This window comes from Schistocerca nitens, chromosome 1, assembly GCF_023898315.1.
Source record: "Schistocerca nitens isolate TAMUIC-IGC-003100 chromosome 1, iqSchNite1.1, whole genome shotgun sequence".
NCBI lineage: Eukaryota > Metazoa > Arthropoda > Insecta > Orthoptera > Acrididae > Schistocerca > Schistocerca nitens.
Window position 1 is genome coordinate 1135289206 of NC_064614.1, and position 25846 is coordinate 1135315051.

The window sequence follows — 25846 nt, forward strand, 5'->3', positions numbered from 1 at the left end:
TAGCCATTCTGCAAGCGCCTATGAATATCTGAGATGCCCTGGTTTTCCGCCAAAAGAAACTCGATCACTGCCCGTTGTTTGCAACGCACATCCGTTACAGACGCCATTTTAACAGCTCCGTACAGGGCTGCCACCTGTCGGAAGTCAATGATACTATACGAGACGAAGCGGGAATGTTTGAAAATATTCAACAAGAAATTTCCGGTTTCTTCAACCAAAATTGGCCGAGAAAAAAAATGTGTTGCATTACTTATTGAACTACCCTCGTAGTACGTCTGTTACAGTAACGGAAATAACAGGGGTGCTTGAGGAAGATGCTGATTGGTACAGACAGAATGTTCGTAGACCGGCTTTTACTGAATTACTTTAGCTGATGTCGCTATCAGGTGCTGAATGGCGGTGGCCTGACTTCGCACGATTCCCAGGTGGTTTTGGAGACGGCAGTGACCGGGTCGAATTCCGCCACAGGGCTACTGTCTGTGATCCACTGACGGGCACCACTTATATGCCAAGTCAGTACTTTGTGCTCTCTCACCCTTACATCAGGTGTCTCATTAGGAGTATCAGTCGTTGGCATTGTACAATGTTATTGGTACTCTCACAGTCTTAATCCCACCAAACGATGTGCTTCTTAGGAATATTCGTTGCTGTTGTTGCCATCTTTTGCCACACTAAAACAAACGCACACTCGACAACAATTTTCCCCTTTAAAAGAGCCTCCACATATTGTAGAATAATGATTCGTTTCTCCGATACGTGCTGTAGTGCATGTTCTGCTGGGCCGCCAATTTATCGAGTCGCTCGTCAGTCCCATCCATGGTACTACTTTTCTCCTATGCACAGGGACACGGCAAGACTTGGGTCTCAAGTCCTTGGAGCAACTCCTGCAGTGTCCCTCCATAAGAAATCCACAGTACTATTATCCAGGGGGAGGGGAGTGATGGTCGTTTCCTCCTCTGCTCTCTCTATATGATACTCCAATCGGATTCAGGTTCTGTCTGATACATTTCAAATTATATGAAACGCTTTCGCAACATTTCTCCTAATTCAAGGTGCTCTCGCTATGAGATCAGCAGTACTTAGGTTGGTTGGTTGGTTTTGGGGAAGGAGACCAGACAGCGTGGTCATCGGTCTCATCGGATTAGGGAAGGATGGGGAAGGAAGTCGGCCGTGCCCTTTCAGAGGAACCATCCCGGCATTTGCCTGGAGTGATTTAGGGAAATCACGGAAAACCTAAATCAGGATGGACGGACGCGGGATTGAACCGTCGTCCTCCCGAATGCGAGTCCAGTGTCTAACCACTGCGCCACCTTGCTCGGTCAGCAGTACTTACTCAAGCGACTTAGCAGTCCAGACAGTGAACTCCGTGGAGCTGCCTTCTGTGATACCATCTCTGGGAACTTCTTGCCTTATAGGGCCATCTGCATCCATGCTGGCCGGCCGGTGTGGCCGAGCGGTTGTAGGCGCTTCAGTCTGGAACCGCGCGACCGCTACGGTCGCAGGTTCGAATCCTGCCTCGGGCATGGATGTGTGTGATGTCGTTAGTTTAGTTAGGTTTAAGTAGTTCTAAGTTCTAGGGGACTGATGACCTCAGATGTTAAGTCCCATAGTGTTCAGAGCCGTTTGACCCAGCCATCCATGCCGATTCTCTTAAAGGACCTTGCATAATTGATTTAATGATACCAATTGCGCACTTGAAATGTCAACAATATTTATGAACCCGGTATGATGCTCGAAATAACAGACAACTTTTTCGACAAATTGTACACAGCTTTAAATTTTTACTTTCAAGCTCATCACAGAGTGACCCATGAAAAAAATATGGTCATTTTTAATTATTTACCAGTGTATGAGATATGATTTTTAACAATTGCACTGACTTACCTGTATATATGTTTACACGTGTAAGATAAAACCGTAGTGTGGCTCTGATATTTGTCATGAATGCGAATTGACCATGTAGACGAAATTCCAAGGGCAGACCACTTTGCCCTGACATCACGAACATCTATACGGATCACTTCGATAAGAAAAAACTTGAATTAGCTACAAGCAAACAACCACCAGTATGAAGGGAAACATTCCAGCCTGCTGTAATTAGTTCATCAGCTAGCCTAATAACAACAACTCGATCTGTTGTTGAAATGTCGTTTATGTCAGCCACGTTCATCTGCTCAGTCACTCGAGAGCTTACCGGCAAATATACAAGGTGTCCACAATTAAAGTTCCAGTTTCAAAACACTGTACAAAGAGAACCACCACTCAGAAAGACGTCAAATATGAACAGCATGGTATTGGTGCAGGGTGGAAACGTCATGGTAAAAAATTAACAAATATTTTACCAATGGATGGTGCTGTAAGCGCCTTAACATAAATCGGGTCGGCTGCAAATAACGGATTAATCATGATACGACGGCTATGATTTGAGCTGCACATTATACCATCCGTACTGTTCAATGTGCATGACTGCACAAGTTCGTCAGTCAACAGTTGTGGCATTGTTCGGTAAGCTCATCGATCACGACAAGGTCGTACTATATCGCATGGGAAAAATCGGTTTTTAACTGCCCTGAGGCCAGAAACCACATGTAAATTAAAAATTAAATCAGTTTCTAACAGTCGCGAGAATGTCGTTTTATTCGAGGAAAACATGGCAGCTGCGAATTACGCAAACATTATTGCGGATTACCTGCCGTCTTTCCAGACGTTTTCTACAACGACGATGATAACTTCAAGTAAGATAACTCTCCATGGCACTTGGCCAGAATCGTGCTACGTACAGCTGTTTTACAAGCGTGATAGCGAACTCACGTTGATCTCTTGGCCAACAAATTCGCCTGATCTGATCCTCATGGAACAGATCTGCGTAGACATGTAGTAAAACATGCGTTCGGAAACTGACGAAGGGCTCATGGCACGCAAAATCACTACTTGAGATCCTAAGGTTGACCAACACGCTACTAAGCAGGCGATCATAATGTTTTGGTGTGTAGAAGTTGCTTAGTTCTTCCATCTGCTATTCTGTAATAATTTCACAAACAGTCAAAAGTCAACTACATTGATTTCCACATGACACACTTCACTCTCTAATTTTCTTCAACACGTAAATGCCAGCATGAAATTCTTCCTTTAACTACATCTACATCTACATCTACATTTATACTCCGCAAGCCACCCAACGGTGTGTGGCGGAGGGCACTTTACGTGCCACTGTCATTACCTCCCTTTCCTGTTCCAGTCGCGTATGGTTCGCGGGAAGAACGACTGTCTGAAAGCCTCCGTGCGCGCTCTAATCTCTCTAATTTTACATTCGTGATCTCCTCTGGAGGTATAAGTAGGGGGAAGCAATATATTTGATACCTCATTCAGAAACGCACCCTCTCGAAACCTGGCGAGCAAGCTACACCACGATGCAGAGCGCCTCTCTTGCAGAGTCTGCCACTTGAGTGTATTAAACATCTCCGTAACGCTATCACGGTTACCAAATAACCCTGTGACGAAATGCGCCGCTCTTCTTTGGATCTTCTCTATCTCCTCCGTCAACCCGATCTGGTACGGATCCCACACTGATGAGCAATACTCAAGTATAGGTCGAACGAGTGTTTTGTAAGCCACCTTCTTTGTTGATGGACTACATTTTCTAAGCACTCTCCCAATGAATCTCAACCTGGTACCCGCCTTACCAACAATTAATTTTATATGATCATTCCACTTCAAATCGTTCCGCACGTATACTCCCAGATATTTTACAGAAGAAACTGCTACCAGTGTTTGTTCCGCTATCATATAATCATACAATAAAGGATCCTTCTTTCTATGTATTCGCAATACATTACATTTGTCTATGTTAAGGGACAGTTGCCACTCCCTGCACCAAGAGCCTATCCGCTGCAGATCTTCCTGCATTTCGCTACAATTTTCTAACGCTGCAACTTCTCTGTATACTACAGCATCATCCGCGAAAAGCCGCATGGAACTTCCGATACTATCTACTAGGTCATTTATATATATTGTGAAAAGCAATGGTCCCATAACACTCCCCTGTGGCACGCCAGAGGTTACTTTAACGTCTGTAGACGTCTCTCCATTGATAACAACATGCTGTGTTCTGTTTGCTAAACACTCTTCAATCCAGCCACACAGCTGGTCTGATATGCCGTAGGCTCTTACTTTATCAGGCGACAGTGCGGAACTGTATCGAACGCCTTCCGGAAGGCAAGAAAAATAGCATCTACCTGGGAGCCGGTATCTAATATTTTCTGGGTCTCGTGAACAAATAAAGCGAGTTGGGTCTCACACGATCGCTGTTTACGGAATCCATGTTGATTCCTACAGAGTAGATTTAGGGTTTCCAAAAACGACATGATACTCGAGCAAAAAACATGTTCTATAATTCTACAACAGATCGACGTCAGAGATATAGGTCTATAGTTTTGCGCATCTGCTCGACTGTTTCGAACAGCACCTCAGTATTTCTGGCCAGAATTGCTAACAAAACCTTCAGATAAACAGCTGCCAGCTACAGATAGGTATAGCGACTTCCGGAAATACAGTGAGTCGATCGCAAGCCGATCCGGCTATGTGAAGCAGTTATGCTGAAACTCATGAAACTACGTATACAGCGCATCCTTGGCCAGCACTACGTTCCTTCAGTGACGTGGTTCGATACACGGTTTGTGGTAAGAAGCTTTGATATACAGAGTACGTAATATTGATATCAAAGGAAACGTAGTTAAGCCGCAACGGGTCATAATGTCAAAAATGAGTATAACTGTGATTTGTAGCTATAGTTTTAACTTAGAAATAGTTTGTATTGTGGGTTGTTGGTTCCTTCCGTTAGATGGGTTCGAGGACGCTGGAACAGCGGAGGCGGACTTGCTACAACAAGGTAGGGAGTCGTTCGTAGTCCGCAGCTCGTGGTCGTGCGGTAGCGTTCTCGCTTCCCGCGCCCGGGTTCCCGGGTTTGATTCCCGGCGGGGTCAGGGATTTTTCTCTGGCTCGTGATGACTGGGTGTTGTGTGCTGTCCTTAGGTTACTTAGGTGTAAGTAGTTCTAAGTTCTAGAGGACTGATGACCATAGATGTTAAGTCCCATAGTGCTCAGAGCCATTTGAACCATTTAGTCGTTCGCAGCTGGTCACCATACGTGTGAAGGCGACGGATGCGCCATGGTGAAAGACGTCGTCGTTCGGACAGTGGACTTTGATTGTTATTAAGAAACATATTGTAGAATTCATCTACCAGATGTTGCTCGGTGCTCTTCGCAGCAGTGAGTCCCACTCGTACGTGTGAGCAACCAGTAATTCTGCTGCTGCGTTGACGATACAAATATATTTCGAAGAACGAATAAAAACTGAAGAGAAGAGGTTATTAATGCAAATTTAAAATCTGTGTTGAGAAGTTATTTGCTGCAAGAATATTTATACTAGATGCTCGTCGTGTTAAATTCCGTCCAGATCCTGTTATTGAACAGAAGCCAAATCATCAAATGAGTAGAGCGGAGTGGACTATCTTCTAGACTGGTGATTTTCGGTGAAGTGACTTTGAGTGTTGGAGACAGTATCGAAACCCAGGATCAATTCTGAAAGGCTATTAGATTCACTTTAAGTGATCTAGGGTTTTCAAAAGTGACAAGGTGCTATAATTTTTGACAATGGCGTAACGTTAACTCAGAGATATTACTTACATAAGTTGGTTTTCTTAGCAACGGCTGACAACAGCCATATCATGGACTGCGAAAAATCGATTATTGCTTATTGCCTGATGCTTGAGATTATGAGAAGATTCATTCATGACAGTTATGCAATTAATTCCCGTTAGTTCTATTAAATAAGAACCTGCTATGATAAGGTATTTCTTTGGAAGAGACGACGTTGATATAGACCCAATTAGTATCGGCGGAACGGTGTGCAACATTCTCATAAAGTTAAGACCTTAGCCAGAGTGAAGACTAGTAAGCTGCTAAGAGCACTGAAAGACCGAACCGCTCAACATATAGCGTCAGAGTGGCTAATATCGTTGAAAATGTATTGCTATTAAGGAATTACACTTTCAGGTCGATCGACGGACACGATGAAGTAATGCGCACGCCGATCCGCCCCACAGTTTCCCATGTCTGCAGTGTTCACGCTGGAGCACGCAGTGTTCGGCAAGGCGACTTCCTCACCTCATTCACTTGCCAACTCGCCTCCTAGCGTCGAGCATCTGCCAATGCCATGGCGCCTGCGGTATAGGCTACTCCATATGCTCTTCTGTCTGGCTGTCAACGTACAAGGCAGGCGGAGATCTCCCAAAGGTGTTGAATAAATGTTTAGTGATGACTGTTGTATTTTTCTTTGGAACATGTGTTAGCTGAAATGATTCTTCAGTCTGTTTTAGTAAGATCTGAATGCATACTGTGCTTAATTGAATTTATTTGTGACAGGAGGTGTACTTAATGTCACCACTGCAAACCTTAACCAAAAATTGCTTAAGATTCAAATATTAACGGCCTATCGGCAATCCTTTTGCATGATCTTGATTATATCAAAATTAATGTGTTAAAAGAAATTTGTAGCTACATGCTGGCGAAATTGTTTAGTAAATTTCCCCTTTCTGGATGAAGTGTTAAGAAAGCTTTTTGTAACCTGGAACCTTACTATTCCCTGTTCTTCATGTGTTAACGCATTTCAATAAGCATGATTATTTATCCTACTCCTTTTATCTCGGTCTATTGCAGTCCCCAAGGATAGTGCGATCATTGCGAATTAATCAATGAGGTAGATTTATTCTGAAAAAGCAGTATCCATTGTGATTAACACTGCGGCTTCGTGTATTCGTGACAATAGTTCCCTGTTTATGAGCTAACCATAATCTGACGTTTGTCAAAACCTTTTGTATCAATTGCTTCTTCCATTTTTTCCATATGCATCCGAAGAATGATTCCTCTGTACCTATGGCAGCTTGTACAGACTTGAAACACATACAAGGGTAATTCAGTAAGTAAAGAGCCAAATTAATCTGGAGAAAAAACCGTTTATTTTTACAAAACAATGCTTTTTCTACTTTTCAACATAATCCCCTTGAACATTTATGCACTTGTTCCAAAGGGCTACAAGCTCTTTTTATTCCGTCTGCAAAGAACTCTTTATCTTGATGTTTGAACCAATTTCGCACGAACTTTTTCGCGTCCTCGTTGTCCTGGAACCTCTTCCCTCTTAATACCTCCTTGAGTGCACCAAACAAATGGAAATCCCTAGGTGCTAAATCATGACTGTAAGGGGGATGAGGCAGTATTTCGCAGCCCATTTTGTCGATGGTTTCACGGGTTAGTTGAGCAATATGAGGACGTGCGCTGTCTTGCTGGAGAACATACCTCTCCTCTGAGATCCACGACGTCTCTCTCTCACGTTTAAAAGCAAATCCGAGCAGTATTGGCCGTTCATTGTATGTTGCTCGTCGAGATAATCACAAAAAAACTGGTCCTTCAGCATCCCAAAGCACCGTCAACATGACTTTTCCTGCTAATTCTTAGGTTTTGAATTTTTTCTTGACCGGTGAGTTGGTGTGCTTTCACTCGATGCTTTATCTTTTTGATTTTGGCTCATAATAGTGAACTCAACTTTCATCTCAAGTTAAAATTTTGCTGATGAGGTGCTCACCTTCTCTTTCATAACGTTCTTTTAGCTCTGTGCACACCCTCAACCTTGTTTCCTTTTGTTTCCGCGTCAACTCCTTTGGGACCCATCTTGCACATGCTTTGCGGTACTTCAACTTGTTACAGATAATGTTATGAACTGTACCAGTACTAACTCGAACATTATCCACTATCATTTCCATAGTCACACGGTGGTCGGCACGAATAATGTCATCAATTCGACTTTCAAATGAGGGAGTTGAAACTGCAACTGGTCGACCACAACGGTGTTCGTCAGTCACTGAGTCGCGACCATTTTTGAACTGCTATACCCACTTGTAAAAATTTGCACAATTCATACAACCTTTACCATAACCTTTAGAAATTCTACAGTATATATTCACTGGTTTGTTGCCTTCAGCAAGTAAAAAACGAATAACAGAACGTTGTGGATGTTTCAAGCGGACTCACCATCTTGAAAAGTATTTTTGAGGTTCTAAAGAAAGCAATGTTGATACATCAGCTGGTCAGGGCTCATCCCAGTGATGCCAATTTAAAGCCATAAAAGTACCAAACTTGCCCCAGACCAATTTGTCTCTTTAATTATTCAATGACGATCGTACTTTGAACAGTTCTCGGGTATCCGACAGGGTAGCGTCGTAATTTCTCCACAATATTTCGGCAGACGTGCACGCTGCCATCTTCAGGTGATTCCTGACGAATGCTGTGCTGTTCCTCTCGGCACCCTGTATATACTAGCCGTTACCCCCTCCACCGTTCCTCTCCTGGTGTCTTTGGTGCGGCCGGCGCAACGGCTACTGGAGGTTGTGGGGGAAGTGGCGCCTGGGTCTGAACTGGAGTCTTCAGTCTCCGTGCTGCCGCCATCGGGGGCGGTACTCGATCTTTGGAACCGCATCTTTCTCTCCTGATTGGATGCAGGGTTCCAAGCCTGACTAAGTTGAAGGCCGATTAGATCGTCCTGTAGTCGGATTTCGATGGCCTCTTTAGTAACGCAGTCCCAGAAGTGGAAGGATTGACAGAGTATAGTATGGCCAGTCTTAATACAATGGTCAGTCACGGCTGATTTAGTGGCTTGGCGATGATGATATCCTGTTATTCTAACACAATATGGCTAAAAACGTAAGCGTGATAATGGATCAGCATTTAAACAGGTTCAAATGGTTCAAATGGCTCTGAGCACTATGGGACTCAACTGCTGTGGTCATTAGTCCCCTAGAACTTAGAACTACTTAAACCTAACTAACCTAAGGACATCACACACATCCATGCCCGAGGCAGGATTCGAACCTGCGACCGTAGCAGTCGCACGGTTCCTGACTGCGCGCCTAGAACCGCGAGACCACCGCGGCCGGCATTTAAACAGGACAGGACAGAATGTCACATCAGGGAGTGTATCTCCTACCTATAAGCAATTCAAAAATTTAGAAAACTTTTCCCCCTGGATCGAAGGGAAACCTAGTGCAAACCGTGGTTAATGCAGAATATTCATTAGAAAAGATTTCTCATCCGTTGACCCGGAAATAAGACGCTCACAAAGTACACATTTAAGAAATAAAAAGGTATCTGCAGCTGCGACGTACAGTATTTTGATAGGCTGCCTTACACCATTCGAGAGAAATTAGTTTCAAAGCACTAAGCATTGATCCCTGCGACAATGCCCCGCCGGCACGGTAGCTCAGCGTGTTCGGTCAGAGGGCTAGCTGCCCTCTGTAATAAAAAAACTGAGTGAATGGATCAACAGCGAACTTAAAAGGGTGTCTTACGAGCATTACTCCCTGCGACAATACCCGCAACGTAATTTTTGCATGTGTAACAGGTTTTAAACAGATACGCCTGTAGTAGTATAAGATTGATCCATTGATGCACAGTCTCGGCCAAAATATCGTCTTCGTTACTTAGTGTGTAAACGTAGCAAATAATGCCTAAGTAAGAACAGACATTCTAATAATACAACCAAGCCTCTCCGCAGTGTGTCTTTAACATATGTACATGTAATAACTGCACACCACATTGACATACAGGTAACGTTTAGTTACTCGCCTGATTTACTAAATTATTCGTGAATGGAAGTAGGGTATACAACCGCGAGCAGACCACCGTCTTCCCTGTCATTGTTATGTTTCTTAGTATTCAGGCCACTGTCTCGGAGGGACTTCTTGCGGTTCAGGCGGACAGAAGGCCTTGCTTCTCTGTTCACCGCAGCCTTCCCCGGTCTGTCACGGTGCATACCTAACAAGGAGTGGAGAAGACGGGCATATTACCTTAGACCTTGAGACACCAAAAATATCCTTCGTAATTCTGTAGATGCCACTCCACGGTGTTTCTTGGGAAACTTACGGTTTCACGGCATACAGCTATACACACGATACATGTAGATAATAAGAAAAGGTTTGTATTAATGTGGGTGAGACTCAAACGTCCACAGTGTTCAACGAGCACCTCAAGAATTCATGGTCATGCATTCGTATGTGCTTAACTCATTTTCAGTTAAGTATCTATCCCGTAATACAATTTTTTGTTCATTTGATTCATTTTTAATTTTAAGGTTTCCATTTCCAAATTATACTATCTATTTTCATTGTGTGTCACATGATGGTGTAAGCTATAAGGCTGTGTAAAATGGTCTCTTTTGTATGGATGTCTTTAGTCCCCAGCTGTAGTGTCACATCACAGATTTAAACAAAAGAAAGTGTGCTTTATGGACACGAATTTCGTTAGCTCTAACAAGGGAGGCCACGACGTTTGTAACGCGGATTTACTGCATACTTCGTACACTCGTAGTACTCCATGAGGACAACATAATGTGTAAGTAGTAGCCCGTACTTCTCAAGCGTTACTGAGAAAATCGCAGGTTCGTATCCTGCCTCGGGCATGGATGTGAGTGATGTCCTTAGGTTAGCTAGGTTTAATTAGTTCCAAGTTCTAGGCGACTGATGACCTCAGAAGTTAAGTCGCACAGTGCTCAGAGCCATTTGAACCATTTGAGAAAGTCGCAAGATAATTTCGGTCGTCAAATATATATCTGTGCGTGGCCATTTTACCCATGAAGCGGCGACAGCCGAGCGGTGGTGGCACGGTAGCTCAGTGTGTGCGGATACAGCGTTAGCTTTCCTTTCTAATAAAAGAACGGAGCGAACGGACCATCGAACAAACTTAACGGTTATCATCGGACGTACACACTGAACAAATTTAACGAAGAATATAGAACAGATTATTAAAAAAAAAAAAAGTGGTTGCCGCTGGATCGAGTTCCGTTCGTCAGTTTTTTTATTTTCAACACAGTCATATTCTTTATTATTTATATTACAAATGATATAATGGGGAAAATACGTGTCTAAAGCGATTTAATAACCATATATCGCGGATATATCTAAAGTTGACACCCAGACAAGTTTCCTTTGCAATTTTTTTCACTATCGCCTTGTATTTTATCCCTGTTGCCTTCAGAATCTCAATGAGTGTATTCCAGTCATCGTTGTTAAAACCTTTTTTCTAAATTTACAATTACTATGAAACAGGTTTGTCTTTCCAAGATAAGTCGAAGGGTCAGTATCGTCACGTGTGTTCCTGCTTTTCTCTAGAATCCAAAACAATCTTCGCCGAGTTTGGCTTATTGCAGTCTGTATTTCATTGTTGAAGACATGGCAGCTTAGTAATAGGCTGTAACCAGCCTGTGGTAACGATGTGCTACTGACAAATAGCAACTTGAATTTTTGTATGTGGTGATGGTCATACAGATTGAAGCCGTTAGTGAATAAAACTGTTTAGCTCTATTCTATTCTATCGCTTGAGCCTTGTCCCGCAGTTACGCAGGGTCAGCCATCGTTAATCGGATTTGGCATGTTAGTGTTTAAGGGGTGGCCGGATACACTTCCTGCCACCATCCCGTACCCCCCAGGACGGAACTAGTGTACCCCAACTGTCTGCATCGAGTGTAATCCATGGAATAGTGCGAATGTGTTAGGATGTCTGCGAGCCGTGTAACTGAGGCGGAACATGGGGACCAGCCCGGTATTCACCTAGCGGGATTTGGAAAACCGCCTAAAAACCACATCCAGGCTGGCCAGCACAGCGGCCCTCATTAATCCGCCGAGCGGATTCGATCCGGGGCCGGCGCGCATACCCGAGTCCAGGAAGCACCGTGCTAGCGCTCTTGCCTACCCTGGCGGGTAAAACTGTTTAGCTCATCATCTACAATATATCACAGCTGACGGGCACAGCTTATCAAATGTCTTTCATTCTTTCTATCCGTCTAGTGAAGGCTGGTAAGTTACAAGAGGTGATGGCATCTACGCTTTAGCAATGGTTCCACTTAGCAGCGCGTTAATCTCCTTTATTCGACCACGTCTACGTATAAATTTATCTGCTGAGGAATGTTTCATACTTTTTTTGGTAATTGTTTACCCGCAGCGGTGAATTTTTGTTACTCCAGAAAATCGTTAAAACTGTAATATTTAGAACGTGATACACCTTACAAAAACTTATCCAAAGGTATTCGAGAAGGGACAAGAGGAACGATGCACGTTCAGTTGCCTTGAGTCACCACAGCAGGGCGCAGTTGGCACGGAGCGACATGTGCCGGCTCTCCGACGTGGGCCACGCCATCTGCTGGGGAGCCACCGTCGCTGTCGTCAGCTCGGGCAGCTGTCCAGCGCTGCAGGTAACGCGAAGCTACTTCTGTTCCAACGAGGAGGCCGTCGCAAAGAAAAAATAAAGGGATACATGTGCCAAAACGTCTCAGCTGGGATTGTGTCTGAGTATGTATGATCTCCACGTAGACGCGAAACTAACGTCACGCGTACCAGCAAACTTCTAATCGCTCTGCCGCTGCCGTTTCCAGCCGTGTGGCTAGTCTGAAGAAACAATAAACTGGTACACCTTCCTAATATCCTGTAGGGAACCCCCCGTGTACGAAAAAGTGCCGCAACACGACGTGGAATGGACTCGACTAATGTCTGAACGTAAATGTCTGGACTAATTGATACCATGGGTCCTGAAGGGCTTACCATAAATCCGTAAGAGTGCGAAGGAGTCGAGATTTCTTCTCACCAACATGTTGCAAAGCATTCCAGATGTGCTCAATAATGTACATGTCTGGTTGTCTGGTGGTCAGCAGAGCTCAGAGGAGTGCTCCTGGAGCCACTATGTAGAAATTCTCGACGCATGAGGTGTCGCATTGTCCTGCTGGAATTGCCCAAGTCCGTTGGAGTGCACAATGGACATCAATGAATGCACGTGATGAGACAGGATGCTTAGGTAGGTGTCACCTGTCAGAGTGGTATGCAGACGTATCAGGGGTCCCATATCACTCCAACTGCACACTCCCCACACCATTACAGATACAATTTGAAACGAGACTCGTACGACCAGGCACCATGTTTCCACTCATCAAGAGTCCACTGCCGGTGCTGACGGCCCAAGGGAGGGGTAAAGCTTTGTGTCATGCAGTCTCTAAGCTTACATGTTTCGTTGAATTATTTGCACGCTGATACTCATTGAAATCTGCAGCAGGGCTGCACTTCTGTCATGTTGAACAATTCTCTTCCGTCGTCGTTGGCCCCTTTCTTGCATGGTCTTTTTGCGGCAGCAACGATGTCGGAGACTCGATGTTTTACCATTCACCGGTACACTCGTGATATGGTCATACGGGTAAATCCCCACTTCATCGCTACTTCGGAGATGCTGTGTCCCATTGCTCGTGCGCCGGCTACAACACCTCGTTCAAACTCTTTTAAATCTTGATAACCTGCCATTGTAGCAACACTAACCGATCTAACAACTGCGCCCAACGATTGTTGTACAGACGTTGCCGACCGCAGCGTCGTATTCTGCCTGTTAACGTATCTCTGTGTTTGAATTCGCATGCTTATGCCAGTTTCTGTGGCGCTTTAGTGTACATCAGCAGCGCAGTGTGCTATGAACAGAGCAACAGGTACATTCCAAACTTATAGAGTGTCTACACTGAGAACGAGGAAATTCAATACCTGGGAACTGGTCGTTTAAGTCAGACAGCCTTTAGAAGTCTTTGTTTGCATGATAGTGTAGTACAGTATTCAAATTGTGTAGCATGAGCTTGGCATGAGTGTCATGTGAAGCAGGAAACTCGATAAATCTGAACAAAATCTTTGCTAAGAACAGTCTTGATCGCATAAATGTGTGCACATTTTATGACAGATCCAGCACATAATTTCATGCGTATAAAAGCATTTTGGCTGTATATTGCAGTGTCATATTTTAGTTTGACGAATGATTGACATATGATAGATTCTTATATCGTCTCCACGGTTACTGGATAGCGTCCCTTGCACCAGCCATCCTTCACAACGTCTTTAGTCTATAGAGCAATCGATTAAAAATGTCGTTTCCATAGTTATGAATCTTTCGTCCCATCATCTGTCTGTCATCTGCAGAGGGCAGATAACGATCACACGTACAGTATCATGGTTAACGAATTTTTTTAGCCACAGTTTAACTCTCGTAGAAGAATTTTTTAGCGTAAAATGAATAAATGTTCTCGTTCTTTACTTTAGTGGACAAAATCAGTGTATTTTACGAGTAGCTTTCATTACTTGTATTGACGATTCATAGCCAACGGCCAGTAATGACGACACGCTAGAGGCAGAGGGCGGGAGAATCACTATTTAGACACGAGTAGCAGAACCGCACTCAGCAGTCGATCAAATCTCTCTGTGGTAACCTGCTCAGCCAGCCAGCCCAGTTCCGGTCACCATCATGGGTACATTATTCATAATAATTTTTTTAACTATTTCGCTTTCTTATTGCAATGATTTTATTTACCTTTAAGCTGGTTTACTACTCTCTTTGCAGAGTACTAGGTCTGAAGATGATCTAAGTGCAATAGATCCAAACCGATCGCCAGTTTAAATAAAATATTTATGCGATCAAAACTGTTTTTAACAAAAATTTTAATCATATACCTGAGATCACTGTTTTCCTAGAACAATGTTCCAGAAAATATTCAATAAATCTTACACGTAACAATTTTAATTTAATTGAAATTCCCGTCCAGCCATTGGTTGGATGATTTTAATCAGACGAGTTTGGAGAGATAAAATAACCAAAAGCGCCAGTTTACGATAATATATATTTTTTTAAATTATCGGCACATACAACTATCTCAATACTGGAAATACTATATTACAATTTGTTTTAAAATTCATTGTAGACATTAAGTCGTACCATGGTACGATACGAAGTTACATTGCATAAACAAAGGACTGATTCGACATAAAACAAGATTTACAATCAGAATATACTAAAACGAGTAAATAAGACAAAAGTGGAACACAGGAAACATTGTGGTAGCACAGCATAAAAAAACCTCCTGGTAATACAATAAGAAATGATAAATCGCTGTTGGCACACATTTAGCATATTGCCAATTCAGTCTATATTTGCAATTCAGTCTATATTAATTATTATGTTTGTAAATTAACAGTAAAATGTTCGTTCAACGTCCTGTGAAAACGGTTACAAATACTGCACATAGAATATTGAGTCTTCAAGTGCCGTCTAGGCGGAACAGGAGAACAGTTGTGTATAACAGCTACACGTACAGTACTACATTCCTAATTCCGCCTACCTCTACTCTTACATTATCGTTTACATTAACTTAGGAGTTGCCAGTTCTGCTCGCATGAAACCAATGGATTCAAATGTTGTGACATGACTAACTTTTAAGGCCCAAAACAGAGGTCCTTTCACAATTTCATTCAACGAAATTGGAAAAATATGTAAATGTTGGGGTTATGTCTTTTTCCAAATTCATTTTTCGAACATAAAGAAATCACTATTTTTAACTAAATCTTTAGATCATAGTTGTCAAAGTCTCAAAGAAGTTCTGAAAGAACTCTTCTTCAAGAATAAAACCAGCGACTTTGGTCAGCGCTGTAGTGTGCATTAGAAAAGGGATGGAGGAATTGTTCGTTGCAACCAACTAGAAAACCGTCTGCTGTACATCATTCCGAGTAAGGTCGAAATAATATTCCTTTTCATGTAATTAAGAAGACCTCTTTCCAAATATACTGACAACATTGGTTTTCTGTAGAGCGACAAATGCAGTGACATCATTTTCCTCTTTCTTAATTTTTCTGATGTACTCTCGAATAGTTGACCTTGTTCCCTTCTCAGCTTTCAGCCACTCCTTTTTAGCACGTTCTTATTAAATCGATTTCTTGTCTGTTTGTTCGGTAAGAACTTTGAAATTGATTTCGAACTAATTTCCCAATGAACTAGAGACCTAAAACTTTCAATACAGCTCAGAACCGGATGACAATGCAGTACTGACTGGCTTTGTTGTCTGGTGTGTGGCGGAATTTACCACCGTTATGTCCCGATCTATAAGAGACGTAGCTCAGAAATCGATGACAATACAAGACCAACTACTTTCGTGTCTGGTATGTGGCGGATGGTACTTCGTGTCCCACCGAAATTTCTCGACTGTTCCGTTCCATTTGCGAATGGTTCGTTGATTCGCTGTGGTTTTTATCTTCGAGCTCTCTTCATGAGATAGTCGTAAAACGAAGCAATGTATTGGCTGACTTAGGTGAAGAGAAACTGAAATAATCCCGAAGTTAACCACATGTATATGTTGTATTCTTACCAAATGTTTGATAGCAACTGAAAAACTGTTTAAACTTTTTATTACAGAATTTTTTTAAAACGGAGTAAGAAGTGTTAAATCGTTGCTCCCAGCCCCACGCAGATAAACAACTACATAAAGATAGTCCCGAAAATTTGTGCTTGTGAATTTTTAAGAGGTATGAAAATACTTGTAGCATTTAAAACGAAAAAAGGGGTCACATGCAGCACATAACTGATGCGTGAATAGTTGATCTTCTTACTATGATCTGTTGTATGTGCCCCACGTTTTTCATTCCAAATATTACAAGTATTTTCATAGCTCTCAACAGTGTATAAGCAAAAATTTTCAGTAGCATCTGTATGGGGTTAGAAATCCGTTTGGGGCTAGGAGAAATAATTTTATACATTTTAGTCTGTTCTGAAAACTTGTCATAATAAAAAGTATTTAAGTTTTTCTGAGCAGCGTGTCATGTATCCTGTTGACGTCATGTTGACAATGCCTACCTTTTTCTTCTTATCATTCGGCATGTTAGAAGCCATTTCCATTTAAAAATAGTGACTATGAATTACATTTATAAAAGTTATGGAAAAAAGTTGAAGAACTGACGACAAGTAGCCTCATGATCTGTCTTACGAGTGTCAGAGGTATCTCCTACAGGCGATATTGACCACAAGGTGTAATATGAGACACACAGTTAAATACGTTCATTCATCCAAAAACCGGAAATACAAACAATTGTTCGCAATATATATATATATATATATATATATATATATATATATATATATATATATATATATATATATATATGTGTGTGTGTGTGTGTGTGTGTGTATATATGTATATATATATGTGTATATATATTGCGAAAAATTGTTTGTATTTCCGGTTTTTGGATGAATGAACGTATTTAACTGTGTGTCTCATATTACACCTTGTGGTCAATATCGCCTGTAGGAGATACCTCTGACACTCGTAAGACAGATCATGAGGCTACTTGTCATCAGTTCTTTTCATTTAACGTGGTTTCAAACGGTATCAACAGAAAGCAAACTGGAAAGCATTTACTTAGTCGTTCCCCAGCCGGATCACAAAAAAAAGATGAATAGGGTTGTAATACTTATGCAATTTTGACAATATTGCAAATCCATGCAGGATGAAAATTCCCTAGCACCAGATATGAACTTCCTTTGCAATAGGTGTATCGAACGGAGGGAATAATCACAAGAGAACCAACGAAGAATGTTGTTTCTTATTACGTTAGCAGTTCCTTGTAATACTCATGCAGCGCAAGAAACAAGTGTGTGATCCTGAAGAAATTAAGTTTTATTCTGGAGAGGCTTCAAAAGTTCTCAATATGACATACTCGGAGCTGAATAAATGAAAAAAAAAACTCGGAATATGAAAGACAGGGTGATTGGAAAAACCGGAAACATTTCAACAGACACAGCTATGAATCTAATACACTTTGATGGGAGTGTATGTTCTGTGTCGCCTTGACCACATTTCTTAGCTAATTCGTAGGCACTGACGGAAAAAAAGATCGCAACACCAAGAAGGATTTGTGCAACATTAAACGAAAGTTGGTAAGTCGTGAGCGTTAGTTACCTTTGAAACTGGAGTTGAGGAATTGATGGCAGTCATAGAAGGCCACAAAGACACCATTACCAGCACCTCACTGAATTTGAACGAGGTCGTGTAATAGGGCTACTAGAACCTGGGTGTTCCTTCTGCGATACTGCAGAAAGACTTGGCAGGAATGCAGCCACTGTACATGATTTCTGGGAGCGGTGGTCGAGTGTCGGTCGCAAACGGCCTGGGCTCCGGACGACCACTTGGTGCTACCGAGAGAGAAGACCATCCTGTTGGGCGGAGGAGTCTGGCGCATCGTACTGCATCTGCAGTAGTAATTTGAGCAGCAGCTGGGACCACAATGACACAACGAACTGTTACAAATCGAAACTTACTGGCAGATTAAAACTGTGTGCCGCACCGAGACTAGAACTCGCGACCTTTGCCTTTCGCGGGCAAGTGCTCTACCATATGAGCTACCCAAGCACGACTCACGACCCGTCCTCACATCTTCAATTCTGCCAGTACCTCGTCTTGGCAAAGGTCCCGAGTTCGAGTCTCGGTCCGGCACACAGTTTTCATCTGCCAGGAAGTTTCATATCAGCGCACAGTCCGCTGCAGAGTGAAAATCTCATTCTGTTACAAATCGGTTACTTCAGTGGTAGCTCCGAGACAGACACCCTGTAGCGGGCACTCCACTGAACATAAACCACCGCCATTTGCGATTCATTGGTGTCAAACGAGATCTCATTGGAGGGCAGGGAGGAGGTATGTTGGGTTTTCTGATGTAATATGATTCTGGTTAGGAGCCAGTGGTGGCCGTAGGCTAGAATGAGGTCAGTTGAGGGCCTGCTACTTACCTGTCTACTTGTTAGACAGTGGATTACATCTAGAATTACGGTCTGGCTTGCTATTTTGTATGACAGCATTAGCACTCTCCTACTGCAAATTTGCACGTCACTCTGGTGACTCGACCTTTTATGCTGCCATTCACGAATAGCATACCAGGTGGTATTTTCAAATAGGATACCTTTCGGCAACATACTGCTCTACAGAGTGTCGGCATGTTGCCTTAGTCTGCTCGATCACCAGATCTCAGTCGACCACATATGGTACACCTCGGACGAAACTTCAGCGTCATCCACAACCACTATTAACCGTCCCTGTATTGACATGGAACTCCATCCCACAAACTGACATTTGGCACCTGTACAACACAATGCATGCACGTTTGGATTCTTGCATTCAACGTCTGGCCGTTTCACCGGTTATTAATTTACTAGCATTTCACATTTGCAGTAGCTTACCTTGCGCTTACATTAACATATGGTCTTGCTATGTTAATACCTAAATATATCACATAGAGAAATGTATTCCCAAAATTTTATTACTCCATATTAACTATTCTTTTGTGTTGCAACTTTTTCCCTTAAGTGTAGTTTCGCAGTACGTTATAAAGAACATGTTACATTGCTAATTTCTATTAAGCGTTATTTGTTGTTGCTGATTGATACATTCCATCATGTTGAATGTAAAGGGGATTTGGAGTTTACGTGATATGAAATTTCATAAACCTTTAAAAAACTGTAACAACAGTATTCGTATATGAATGCCACGCACGTACTTTCGCATTTATTTTTGCCATTTATTATGATGCTGTTAAAAGTCTGTGTGCCTTACTAGACATAATAATGTACTTCCATGCGCTATCGTGGTCTTACCCCATATGGACAAGGTGTGTGGCTGGTTTGAAATATTACTGTGTACAGTGGGTACATGGACAGATGAACGCAAGTACAAGGAAGGTAACTGTGAAGAAACCGTTGGTAAAAGAAGAAATACTTCAGTTGACTCACGGAGGGAGAAAGTATAACAATAGTCAGGGAAATCCGGAAATACAGAGATATAAGACGCTTAGGAAGGAAATAAATAGGATGTGCAGGGAAGCGTAGGAGAATTGGCTGCAGAAAAAATGTGAAGGAATCAAAAAGTAATGGCCGGAAGGACTGTTTCGGCTTACAGAAAAGTCAACACAACCTTCATTGGAATTAAAAGCAGAGATTTCCACATTAAAATGTGGTAGGAATTCATCTGTTAAGCGCAGAGGAGAGAGTGGATAGGTGGAAATAGTACGTTAATAGGATGACTTTTCTGATGATATGGTTGAGGATGAAGTGGGAGTCGATATGGAAGACATAGCAGATCCAGTATTAGGCTCAGTGTTTAACAGTGCTTTGGAAGACTTGCGGTAAAATAAGGCAGAGGGGATAGAATAGATTTCTGAGAAATTTCCGAAGTCAGTCAGGTCCAGTTCTCGGCTGATACATATCTACAAACCAGAAGGTTAAGTGTTGGCTCTGAGCACTTCACTTCTGAGGTCATCAGTCCCCTAGAACTTAGAACTACTTAAAGCTAAATAACCTAAGGACATCACACACATCCATGCCCGAGGCAGGATTCGAACTTGCGACCGTAGCGTATTATTAAATTTCGTGCCTGTTTTTCTGATTAAGAGGTTTAATCTCGCATTTTTGTAAATTCATTCAGTCAGTAGCTCAGTAATTGTTCTTTCGTTTTGTTTGGAAGACAAGTGTCTGTTCGCTTAATGAGCCGGCCCGTGAAACGCCAGCTCTCTGCTGATACACGTCCACAGAGCGGCAAGTTAAGTGTTTATCTTTGCCTGTCTTCTCCCCGTCGTATATTCCTAACATTTCCATTTAGGACTCGTAAGCTCGCATTTGTAAGTGTAAATTCGGGCAGTCTGTAGCGCTGTTTTCATTTCTTCTGAACAGCTAGCTACATAGCTCATTGAGGCATCAGCGTCCATTGGTGATACATGAGGAGGTTAGCCAATTGCATACATAGAATTTGTCTGTTTTTTATACTTTACTTTGCTCAGGTAGTGTTAGTTTACTTTTACGGTCTTACTAGGGTGGGCAGGATGTGCGCATACTGCGTGCAGACACAGGAGGAGCTGGGTGTAGTCCGTGAACAGATGAGTGTGCTTTTGGCTATGGTCAGTCTCTTTTAGATTGCTGTCTCGGGATGTCGCTCGTTTTGCCCACCGGCTCTGCTACTGAGGCACCTCTTTGTGTACCCGACACAGCAAATCCGCCCTCACAGCAGAGTGAGCGGTGAATGGTAGCATGTTGGTGCCGCTCGAGGTGGTAGGCCGATGTGGGTACTGATCGTCTGGCCTCTCTCATTTACCCGTGAGTGGACAGGTGGCCGCTCCTTCAGCAGGATCCGAGCAGGCACGGGAGGGGGAAGGGTCTTGGGGGAGGGGGGCTTGGGGGGGGGGGGAGCGGTTTACTAGCTATCGGGAACTCCAATGTTAGGTGTGAGGCGTGAGGAGTCCCTTAGACAGATAGCGTTCAGGACTGGAGAGAAAGCCCTCGAGCACTCGCTATGTCTACCAGAGGGCAACATCCGAGATGGGGATATCAAGGGTCCAGGATGAAGTCGTCTGCAAGTTGTGGCTAATGTCGGGACCATCGACGCATGTCGTATGGGTTCTGAGGCCATCCACTGTTCATACAGGTGGTTGACAAAAGTGGTGAAGACTGCAGGCCTCACGCTTGGAGTGATCTCGTAATTTGCAGCACTGTTACCAGAGTTGATAGGGGGCCTTTACTTTGGAGCTGAGTGGAGGGTCTCAAACAAGGGATTCGTCCACCATGTGACGGTCTTGGCTGCAGATTTCTTATACCTGTATCGTCGCTTGGGGATTGGTAGGGCCCCTCGATAGTTCAGGGGTGCACTACACAAAGAAAGCGGCTACTCATGTAGCAGAGTGCACATGAGGGTTTTTTAGACTGGACGATAGTTGGAGTAACTCTGATGAACGCTTTCCAGTCGATACGCAGCAAGGGAAGTCAGACCACTTTCAGACTAAAGGCAGTTCGACTGTCAAACTTTTATCAGTAAATTGTCGAAGTATTAGTGAGAGAGTTGCTGCCCTCCCGGAACGTTCTCGCGGTCAAATTATTCTTGGGACTAAGAGATGACTGGAACATGAAGTAAAAAGCTCTGAGATATTTAGCGAATCACGAAACGTATGTCGCAAAGACAGACAAGAGGCCATAGGAGGGGGAGTTTCATTGCAGTTGACAAAAATATTGTCGCTGTTGATGTCGAAATTGAGTGTGATAGTGCCATTATCGGTCGCAGATAACATGTCTATGTGAAGTCAAGTTAAATGTTGGATCAGTAGAAAGAAAAACAATCCAAAGATGCAAATTTTAGTTTTTATTCACTCGATGACTTGTTTCGGGCCTAGACCCATTTGTAATTCATCGTAACATAGTCGAAAATGGATTTACCGTAGATTGAAAAATCATATCAAAAACGTTCAACGAATAGTTAAAGCGTGTACAGCCATGCGAAGTACTTCTAACCACGTTTTCTGATAACTGCCTTGAGCACCTGGTTTGGCAGCGCAATCGCAATGGAAATGTCCTGCGCCTTATAGCTGCAAGTAATCCGGACCTTATCGACAACTTCCGTGTAGAAACGGGGATTAGCGATCATGATGTCATTATAGAAACTACAGTTAAAAAAGAGTCAAGAAAGCTAGGAGAGTATTTCAGCTAGAAAGAGCAGATAGTAGCGTCTCACTTAGACGTCCCTTAGTTTCCGTGAGATGGACGAAGGAAATTACGGGCAAAATTTAAGGAGATTGTAAATCGTGGTCTAGAGAAATATGTCCTAGAAAGTGAACTAGAGATGGAAAAGACCCCCTATGGTCTAATAACGTGATTTGGAAATTGTTGAGGAGCCAGAGGCTATTACACTCTCGGTTCAAAAGAAAATGCGCAAACGACGACAAGCAAAAGTTAATGGAGATTCTTGCTTCTCTGAAAAGATCTATGCGCGAAGTAAACAATTACTACCACCGTGCCCGCATCTCGTGGTCGTGCGGTAGCGTTCTCGCTTCCCACGCCCGGGTTCCCGGGTTCGATTCCCGGCGGGGTCAGGGATTTTCTCTGCCTCGTGATGGCTGGGTGTTGTGTGCTGTCCTTAGGTTAGTTAGGTTTAAGTAGTTCTAAGTTCTAGGGGACTGATGACCATAGCTGTTAAGTCCCATAGTGCTCAGAGCCATTTGAACCATTTTTTACTACCACCGTCATACCTTATCAACAAATCTGGCAGAGAACTCCATATAATTCTGGTCGTATTTAAAAACGCTAAGTGGCTCTAAGGCTTCTATGCAGTCACTTGTTGACCAGTCTGGTGTGGTGATTGAAGATAGTAAAACGAAAGTTTTAAATTTCACTTTCAAGAAATCGTTCCCACAGGAGAATCGTAGAAACATACCATCGTTTGACCATCGAACTGACTAATGTATGGACGACGTAATAATAAGCATCACTGAAGTAGACAAACAACTGAAGTAGTTGAAGGCCAGCCGTTGTGACCGAGTGGTTCTAGGTGCTTCAGTCCGGAACCGCGCTGCTGCTACGGTCGCAGGATCGAATCCTGCCTCGGGCATGGATGTGTGTGATGTCCTTAGGTTGATTAAGTTTAAGTAGTTCTAAGTCTAGGGGACCTCAGACGTTAAGTCCCATACTGCTAGGAGCGATTTGAAGTAGTTGGAAACAAATAAGTCACCAAATCTGGATGGAAACCAAACTCGGATTTTCAAGGAGTACTGTACGGCATTGGCCCCTGACTTAGACTGCACTTACCGTGAATCTCTCCCAGCACAAAGTTCCAAGCGACTGGAAGAAAGCGCTGGTGACTGCTGTGTATAAGAAGGGAAAAAGGACGGATCAACAAAATTATAGACTAATATCCCTAACATCAGTCTGCTACAGAATCCTTGAAAATATTCTCAGTTCGAATATAACAAATTTTCTTGAGACTGAGAAGATCATGTCCACGAATCAGCATGGTTTTAGAAAACATCGCTCGTGCGAAACTGAGCTTGCTCTTTTTTTACACGATATATTGCGAAATATAGCGTTTGACACGTTGTCCCATTGCAGGCTGTTAGAGAATGTGCGAACGGAATATGTTCACAGACATGTGAGTGGCTCGAAGACTTCTTAAGTTATAGAACCCAGCACGTTGTCCTCGACGGCGAGTGTTAATCAGAGACAAGCGTATCGTCCTGAGTATCCCAGGGAAGTGTGATAGGACCGCTGTTATTTTCTGCATAGACAAATGATTCGGCGGACAGGATGGGCAGCAGCCATCAGTGGTTCGCTGTGATGCTGTGGTGCACGATAAGATGGCGTTCTTGAATAACTATAGGAGGATATGACTTAGACCAAATTTGTAGTTGGTGTGCGAATGGCAGCTAGCTTTAAATGTAGAAAAATGTGAGTTAATGCGGATGAGTGGGAAAAACAAACCCATAATATTCGGATACAGCATTAGTAGTGTTCTTCTTGACACAGTCACGTGATTTAAATATCTGCGCTAACGTTGCAAAACGATATGAAATGGAACGAGCGTGTGAGTACTGGAGCAGAATGGTCGACTTCGGTTTGTGGGGAGAATTCTAGCAATGTGTGTCTCATCTGCAAAGGATACTGCATGTAAGAGGCTGGTGCGACGTATTCTTGTGTTTGGTCTCCCAACCAGGCCGGAACAAAGGAAGTCATCGAAGGAATTCAAAGAAGCGCCGCTAGTTTTATTACTGGTAAGTTCGAACACGCATGTGTTACAGAGATGCTTCAGGAACCAAATGGGAATGAGTATCAGTGGTGTGGGGTACCCTCCAACACGCGCTGTGAGGTGGAGTGCGGGGTATTGATGTAGATGTAGAGGTGGCAACCAAACCATTCACAATACTGTATAGAATCTATGAGCTTGGATACATTAATCAAAGAGTCGGGAAATATCGTCCACACAAACCCAACTACACTCCTGGAAATGGAAAAAAGAACACATTGACACCGGTGTGACAGACCCACCATACTTGCTCCGGACACTGCAAGAGGGCTGTACAAGCAATGATCACACGCACGGCACAGCGGACACACCAGGAGCCGCGGTGTTGGCCGTCGAATGGCGCTAGCTGCGCAGCATTTGTGCACCGCCGCCGTCAGCCAGTTTGCCGTGGCATACGGAGCTCCATCGCAGTCTTTAACACTGGTAGCATGCCGCGACAGCGTGGACGTGAACCGTATGTGCAGTTGACTGAGCGAGGGCGTATAGTGGGCATGCGGGAGGCCGGGTGGACGTACCGCCGAATTGCTCAACACGTGGGGCGTGAGGTCTCCACAGTACATCGATGTTGTCGCCAGTGGTCGGCGGAAGGTGCAGGTGCCTGTCGACCTGGGACCGGACCGCAGCGACGCACGGATGCACGCCAAGACCGTAGGATCCTACGCAGTGCCGTAGGGGACCGCACCGCCACTTCCCAGCAAATTAGGGACACTGTTGCTCCTGGGGTATCGGCGAGGACCATTCGCAACCGTCTCCATGAAGCTGGGCTACGGTCCCGCACACCGTTAGGCCGTCTTCCGCTCACGCCCCAACATCGTGCAGCCCGCCTCCAGTGGTGTCGCGACAGGCGTGAATGGAGGGACGAATGGAGACGTGTCGTCTTCAGCGATGAGAGTCGCTTCTGCCTTGGTGCCAATGATGGTCGTATGCGTGTTTGGCGCCGTGCAGGTGAGCGCCACAATCAGGACTGCATACGACCGAGGCACACAGGGCCAACACCCGGCATCATGGTGTGGGGAGCGATCTCCTACACTGGCCGTACACCACTGGTGATCGTCGAGGGGACACTGAATAGTGCACAGTACATCCAAACCGTCATCGAACCCATCGTTCTACCATTCCTAGACCGGCAAGGGAACTTGCTATTCCAACAGGACAATGCACGTCCGCATGTATCCCGTGCCACCCAACGTGCTCTAGAAGGTGTAAGTCAACTACCCTGGCCAGCAAGATCTCCGGATCTGTCCCCCATTGAGCATGTTTGGGACTGGATGCAGCGTCGTCTCACGCGGTCTGCACGTCCAGCACGAACGCTGGTCCAACTGAGGCGCCAGGTGGAAATGGCATGGAAGCCGTTCC